The following is a 7,862-nucleotide window of genomic DNA, read 5'->3' on the forward strand; positions in this document are numbered from 1 at the left end:
GAAGAAATGGATAGTTCCACAGTTGAGGATCTTTATCCTGACCATATTGCTGATTCTATATACAACTGGATTAAATCAGGCCAAAGTTGGCTGTCTCCTTTAGCTCAAATGAGTATAACCATATTGACTTTCATACTGTTTGTAGTTATCTTACTGGTCCTTCTTCCCTGACTATTCCGGCTCCTTGTGTCCATCATGGGTAGGATTGGACAAGTTCTGACCCATCACCGAGTACTGTTGCAAAGTAAAAAGGGGGAATTGTAGTCGAGGCATTGCCGTAAAGGCAGAGCCATAATGGTTAAAGCCTCCTCTTCTCCCTGCTTGGACTGCATAGTCAAGGTCGTGGGTTGAACTGTGTACAACCTGCCCAGCTGCATGCTCAAGGTTGGAATAGTCAGCAGAGGGAGGATTGATAAGGTTTGTGAGAAATTGTGAGAGACTGTGGAAAACTTGTTTCTCTGCCTTTGTTTGGAATCTTCTCGGTTCTTCTTTGTGCCTGGCAGGTAATGTCATGAATTCCTATGAATCTGCCCAATTATTGGTTCCTGCTGTTGCTGGGCTGTGTGTCAACCTATATATGCTTTGTGTGAACCCAATAAAGCTTTGTCGCTATGCATTTTCATATAGTGTCCATTCGTTACGCTTCATTTCGTTACCCCAAGTAAGGTCACACAGGGCTGGCTGACCCTGGCACTGAGCCTTACAAAAATGGCGTCTGGATACAGGGACATATGCCTTGTAACCCCAATTCCTTTGCTGGTCATAGGATGACGAAGAGTTAATGGCCTCTGCGGCGAGACTGCAGCTCGGGTCGGCAGGGGATCGAACAGAGATAAGAGTGCCCCATTGGTGGACCTACTCTGTTCCCCAACTTTGTCTCTCTTTTTCTTTCGCTTTTTAGTTTATCTTTTAGCAGTAATGGGTAATTCAATTCCTGTCCTTTTAAAGGACAAAGATTGGCAAAGAGTTCCAAAATTTCCTATGAATGGGTTAACTCCCCTGTTAACACTGGGGAGGATTGGGGAGGATAGTTTGTGTCTCTCGAGAAAACGTTCATTATCCCTCTTTGATAATGTTCCAATCTTTCTTCTTGCGACTTCTCGGACAGCTCTAAGCTGTCCCCCGATAGTTCTAAACTGTCCCCTATTAGGGACCCCCTTCCCCCAGTTCTTTTATTGGAACCCCCCTTCAGTTCTCTTTGGAGAACCCCCGACGCTGTGCGCTGGTCATGCAAAGTTTCGATGCTACAGAGATCCCCTCGGTGGTGAGTATATGAGATACTCTAAGGGTGAGAGGGAAATTATATTTTTTCTTTAGAATGGATCCTAAAACACTGATTTTTTTCAAAGTATGCTTGTCACAATGTTGTGTGTTTCTGTTTATAGTTGTCTTTGTCAAAGTCTCATCTCTATGAATTTTTAAATTGGACACTCACAAAAAGAAAGAAAATAAAATGGGATAGTTGCAAGATTGAACTTGCCTGTCAAAAATCCTCAGCAGAGGACAAAAGCAAATACCTGTTCAATGATTTTTTTCCTCTTTCTTCCTTTAGATGGGCCCCCAAAGGAGTGAAAAAGAGAAAAATTCAGAGCAGAAAAAGAGAGATTTTTACTCCACAATTAGAGGCTATTTTTCATTTAAGATTAATGATTTAACGTATGCAATTTGGAAGGATTGTTAATGATTTTGATATGATACAAATATAATTTTGTGTATTATAGTAACTATTTGTCATGTTAATAAGGTTTACCAGATTTTATTGAGCACAACAAAACTCATGGTTAGAAGTTTATTTTGTTAAATCTTCCTATGCATAATGGTTTCAGTGAATTTGAGAATTTTCTAAATGTGGCTGATAGCCAGACTGATACAGAGAGGGAATATTTTATTTTATAAGGACAAAAATTGCACTGGTCAATTTATAGATGTAAAAGTCATCCAGAAAAGTTGTTATGTTGTTGAGAAGAACTTATTCTAGAAATTAAATTTGGGATTTTTTCAAATCAGATTTATTTTCATGCATGTGCTGTCAGGAGTAGTAACAAGAAATTATATGACACACAAGAAGTTTAAGTGATTAATCTGTTCATGGGATTTAATAATATTAGTACTAGGAATTTGTTATTTTGCAAGAGAAAATTTCTAAACATTGTTGTCTTTGATTAAGGTTATATGAATTGCTTTTAAAATGTGTACAATGTATAGGAAGTAATTTAAGGGTATATGATATGCAAACTACAGCCTTGAAATCAAAAAGGGCTTGTCATAAGGATTAAATACAATTCAGGATAGTACCTTTCCTCTACTTACAATAATGGTAAAGAGGAGAAGCCAGAAGAAATAATAGTAATGGACAGAGATACTAGTTGATATTGTGAATTCTAGTGTAAAATATATACAACAAATTATAAATTGGAATTTAACCAGGTATGTAGCAATATTTTGAGCTAAAAGAAAACTAAACTGTAGTTTTTATTCTACTTTAGACGGAAATTTGAGAGGAATGCACGTAAAAATGCTTTGTACTTCAGTTTGGTTAAACACTGAAACATTGCAAAAGGACTTAATCAAAGTTATTTGGGAGTTGTGGAATTCAAACTAAAATCCACTGAGAGTAAATTATTATGAAAGAGGTTTAAGAAATTCAATATTTTAAATTGTAGTGAGCTCACTTGTTAGAGAAGGATGGGACAAGGCTTTTAGGTAATAAATCTAAACTGAGCCAAGCAGCCTTGGGATAAAACTTTCTAAGAAGCTATTAACCCCTTCCTTGCACACAAGAAGGAGAAAGAAGTGCTTATAATTATTCTACTCTGATACTTAAGAACTGAAATAGGGACCTCAAAGAGTCAACAACTACTGTGTGATATAACTTAAGATGAGTATATTTTAATTGTAGAAATTGAGGTTTTAAGACGCTCAAACAAACAAACTTTGCCAGCCTTGTCTGACCGAGTAGCTTGTTTGAAGCTGTGGAATTTTAATGCAAACATTCCATGTCCAGAATGATAAGATTATTCAGCCAACAATATGTAGCGTCAGCCCTTCATTAAGACTACATTTTCCTGCTCTGCACATCATCCATTATTTAGATTATATTTTTATTGTGGCTGAAGATGAATCCCAAATAAGCAAATGTTATAGTTAATTGGAAATTACCTTGCAAAAATACCATTTAGTCATTGCTCAAGAAAAAATTCAAAAAACAAGTCCCGTACTCTATTCAGGGGCTCAGTTATATGCAACATCTGTTATGCCTCAAAAATATAATTAAGAAAGGACTGCTTTAATACCTTAATGATTATCAGAAATTGTTAGGTGATATCAATTGGGTTAGGCAATATTCATTTCTTACTACAACTGAATTACAACTGTTATTCAAAATACTGGGAGTTCTGATTTGAATTTCCCTGGAACTTTGATACCTGAGGCCTTTCTTGCTTTAAAGATAATAGAAGACAAATTGAATCAGGCTCCTCCACTTAACCACTATCAGCCTCAATTAGCCCTGGAAGTGACTATTTTTGCAACTTTAATGTTACCAACAGGTGCCTGAACTGAGAAACAAAAAGTCATTGAATGGTTAAATCTAAAAGCAAAATGGGAAAGGCATAGAATATGTGATCTCAGGTTTAGGATAGTATCTTCATGAAATCTGGGTACCTATTGCTAAAGATATAATACAGAAATATTTACAAAATCATGACGAATGGTCTATACTATTAGTGTACCTTATTGCTATTACCACCTACACTCCACAAGGCTTATTTTCTTATTTGTCACAACATCCTATTGTTTTTCCTCATATTCTAAGAGATCGTCCTGTATCAGGACCTAATGTTTTTGTTGATGCAAATGCTAATTACAAGGCAGGAGTATACAAGGAAAGTAGCTCACCTGTCATTTTTACCCTCCCTAAAACAGATAATGGACCTGCTTACACTTCCAAACAATTTTTTCTTTTTTGCCAACAAGAACAAACTATTGTGGAGCACAGTAATCAGATCTTAAAAAAAATATTTCTTTTAAAACAAAAAGGGGGAGACAGCGCCCCACATCGATGATTGGCAATAGCTGTATATACTATAAATAATTTGATTTTTACTTCCAATAATTTATCCAGAGCTGAAAAATTTTTTCTCTTCATTTTCTTATGTACAAAATTCAGGTACCACTCCTGTGCTCTCTGACCCAGAACAAAAATGTGGCATGTGGAAAGATGATAATCAAACTTGGCAAGGACCACCCAATGGTCCTGCAAGGCCGGGGTTTTGTTTGTGTCTCCACAGGTAAAGACGGAGTATGGCTCCCTCCCCGCTGAGTTTGAGAAATTGACCACAAAGAGAAGAACAAGGGGAGGGCGCAAGAAGCCTCGCAAGGAGACTTGACAACATCTCCATAAGATACTGACTCTTCTGCTTCTATTCCAGAATTTAAGTACAGCTATTGGAATAAAGAGATGGTTTTTTTGGGAACAACCACCTTGGGTAGAGTATGTCAGCATGGGACATGCTTTCCTGGAAGTCATCTTATATACAAAAACTAACTGATATTCCTGGCATTTATCATTTTGAGAGACAAGCTAAGGACAACAATTTGTGCCTTTCAATTGGAACTGGAATAGATGAGCCACCCCCAGTGTGCCTCGCAAGAGACCATCCTGCATGCCTGCCCCTCAGATCTCTGCAGGTGCATTATTATGGTCATCCTGACCTGTCAGACTCTTTCTGGATAGGACCTTATCGTGTAAACAAAGGGGTAAAATATGAAGGTTACAGCCAACTGCAATATCTAGGTTGGCTAGGGGAATCTTGTGATTGTATTTGGGGACAAGAAAGACCTATTTGTCTATATGTGATGGGATATGAACAAAGAGACACTGTTAATATGTTTCTGCTCTTGCTGTCATGTAGATCTAAAAGGACATCATGTATTCATTGGAAAAATATGATTTGGGTATCTTGGCATAACGACACAAGGTGTATTGGAAAGAAACTGGATTCTTATAAATTTCATGATTGTTTCATAGGAGGATACAGCTTGCTTTTGGGGGCGATGCCCCAGAACTAATTGGGTGCATTCTGCTAATTTCACACAGATTTTGACTGATTTTGGAAAGATAGCCCTGGCATTGGATAAAGTAAATATGTCTCATTATGTTAATGTTACTTATAATGAAAAAACCAGTAAATAGAAGTGTTACATTAGACACTCAAGCTAGACACTCAGGGGGATGGTATCACTCACCAGCAGATGGAGCAATGGAAAAATTATCTCAGTTAATTAGCTCTAAGGAAAAGAGATGTATTTCTTGCATAGTTTTAGGTATTGTAGCCTTGATAGCCGCCCTTACTGCTACAACTGTCAGTAGTGTTTCTATAGCACAAAGTGTAGCTAATGTTCGTGTCCTGGAACATGATGCAGAATATTTACACGGGCTTGCAGAGAATGTAAGCAAAGCTTTGCATATACAGCAGGATATTAATACAAGGGTTTTTTATGCTTTACAACAAATATCTAAATAGGCATTGTTATTAATTAATCAAGTAGAAATTGTAGCTAAAAAGGCAATATCTCTGAAAACATCCAACAATTGAACCGTATTATTGAAGAAATGGATAGTTCCACAGTTGAGGATCTTTATCCTGACCATATTGCTGATTCTATATACAACTGGATTAAATCAGGCCAAAGTTGGCTGTCTCCTTTAGCTCAAATGAGTATAACCATATTGACTTTCATACTGTTTGTAGTTATCTTACTGGTCCTTCTTCCCTGACTATTCCGGCTCCTTGTGTCCAACATGGGTAGGATTGGACAAGTTCTGACCCATCACCGAGTACTGTTGCAAAATAAAAAGGGGGAATTGTAGTCGAGGCATTGCCATAAAGGCAGAGCCATAATGGTTAAAGCTTCCTCTTCTCCCTGCTTGGGCTGCATAGTCAAGGTCATGGGTTGAACTGTGTACGACCTGCCCAGCTGCATGCTCAAGGTTGGAATAGTCAGCAGAGGGAGGATTGATAAGGTTTGTGAGAAATTGTGAGAGACTGTGGGAAACTTGTTTTTCTGCCTTTGTTGGGAATCTTCTTGGTTCTTCTTTGTGCCTGGCAGGTAATGTCATGAATTCCTATGAATCTGCCCAATTATTGGTTCCTGCTGTTGCTGGGTGGTAATATCATATCTTCCTGTGTGTCAACCTATATATGCTTTGTGTGAACCCAATAAAGCTTTGTCACTATGCATTTTCATATAGCGTCCATTCGTTACTCTTCATTTCATTACCCCAAGTAAGGTCACACAGGGCTGGCCAAACCTGGCGCTGAGCCTTACACCCATGCCTAGTTTTTGAGCCAGAGGCTGGAGATAAATTACTTAGTGCTCAGGCTAGATATCTTACCTTATCCTCTCTCTGATTTCTTACTTCACTCTTTCTACATTTTGTAAATAAATTATAAAAAAATCTTTTTGGAATTAATTAAATTCCTGATGTCCCTACACTCTTAAATATTCAAGTCCAAACCTTTTAAAAATTAACCCTTTCCCCCCTTACATAATTTAAGGCAATCCTCTATCCTCTACAGCAACCAGCTCAGGTCATGGCTTGCCAGAGATCAAGTGATAAGGGAAGAGAGAGAAAGAGAGCATTGAGAACAACTCCAGAGATGATTTGTTCAAAGGCAAAAAAAAGCTCTATCTGCTTCTGACACTGGTTTTCAACTCAACTCATTCCTCCCTTCATGGTGACATTGTGCTGGTTCTCCCATATTGACAGGGGACCCAGGAAGTCAGTGGTCAGCCAATTGACTCTGTGACTCCTATATCCTGCTACCAGGGTGCCCAGGATCCAAGTCCCCTAAATTTCCTCAAACAGGATCATTTTTTTCCTTTGACTAAAGATAGTTTTAATGTTTTCATCTGAAGATTGCCTGTTCTTATCCTTTTACCACTTGTCCTTTGGGTAAGTTTTATTCTTATAAATTTTACAATAGTCTATATATTTGATAAATGAGACCTTTTCAGAAACACTACAAAAACTTTTTCCCAGGGTTTTTCCTCTTCTGATATTGCTTGCATTGATTTTGTTTTTGTAAGAAGGCATTTCAATTTAATGTAATAAAAATTATCCATTTTATATCCCATAATATTTTATATCTCTTATTTGGTTATGAATTATTTTCTTATTCATAGATGACAGGTAATCTATTTCATGCTCCCCTAATTTGCTCATTATCACCCCTGTTATATCTAAATCATATATCCATTTGGACTTTGTTTTGGTATACACTCTTTGATGTTGGCCTATTCCTAGTTTCTGCCATCCTATTTCTCATTTTGCCAGCATTACTTGGCAAATAGTGTATTCTCCAAAATTTTGAATTTTGGGTTTATCAAATACTAACTTACTATGGGAATTGATTACTGCTTGTTATCTACCTAATTTATTACATTAATCTACTACTCTCTTTCTTAGCCAGTACCAGATAGTTTAGATGATTACCACTTTGTAATGCATTTTGATATCTGGTATGATTAGGCCACCTGCCTTCAATTTTTCTTCATTCATTTTATTTATATTCTTGACGTTTTCTTCCTCAAATGAATTATTGTCTCATTTTTTTCTACCTCTATGAAATAATTTTGGGGTAATTTGACTGGTATGGCACTGAATAAATAAATTAATTTAGGTAGAATTGTTATTTTTATTATATTAGGTTGACCTACCCAGGTGCAATTGATGTTAATCCAATTCTTTAGATCTGGCTTTATTTTGTGAAAAGTGTTTTGTAGTTGTATTCATATAGTGCCTGGGTTTGTCTTGATAGGTAGACCACCTGATATTTTATACTGTCTACATTTATTTG

General features: G+C 37.0%; 1 long non-coding RNA gene across 1 annotated transcript; it reads left to right on the forward strand.

The window, feature by feature from the left end:
- The first annotated feature begins 626 nt into the window (after positions 1-626).
- Positions 627-6,242, forward strand: LOC130453849 (uncharacterized). Its single transcript, XR_008911459.1, has 2 exons — positions 627-1,264; positions 1,553-6,242. It is a non-coding gene; the product is annotated as an uncharacterized LOC130453849 (long non-coding RNA).
- Positions 6,243-7,862: the final 1,620 nt, after the last annotated feature.

The sequence above is a fragment of the Monodelphis domestica genome, chromosome 4 (genome assembly GCF_027887165.1).
Source record: "Monodelphis domestica isolate mMonDom1 chromosome 4, mMonDom1.pri, whole genome shotgun sequence".
NCBI lineage: Eukaryota > Metazoa > Chordata > Mammalia > Didelphimorphia > Didelphidae > Monodelphis > Monodelphis domestica.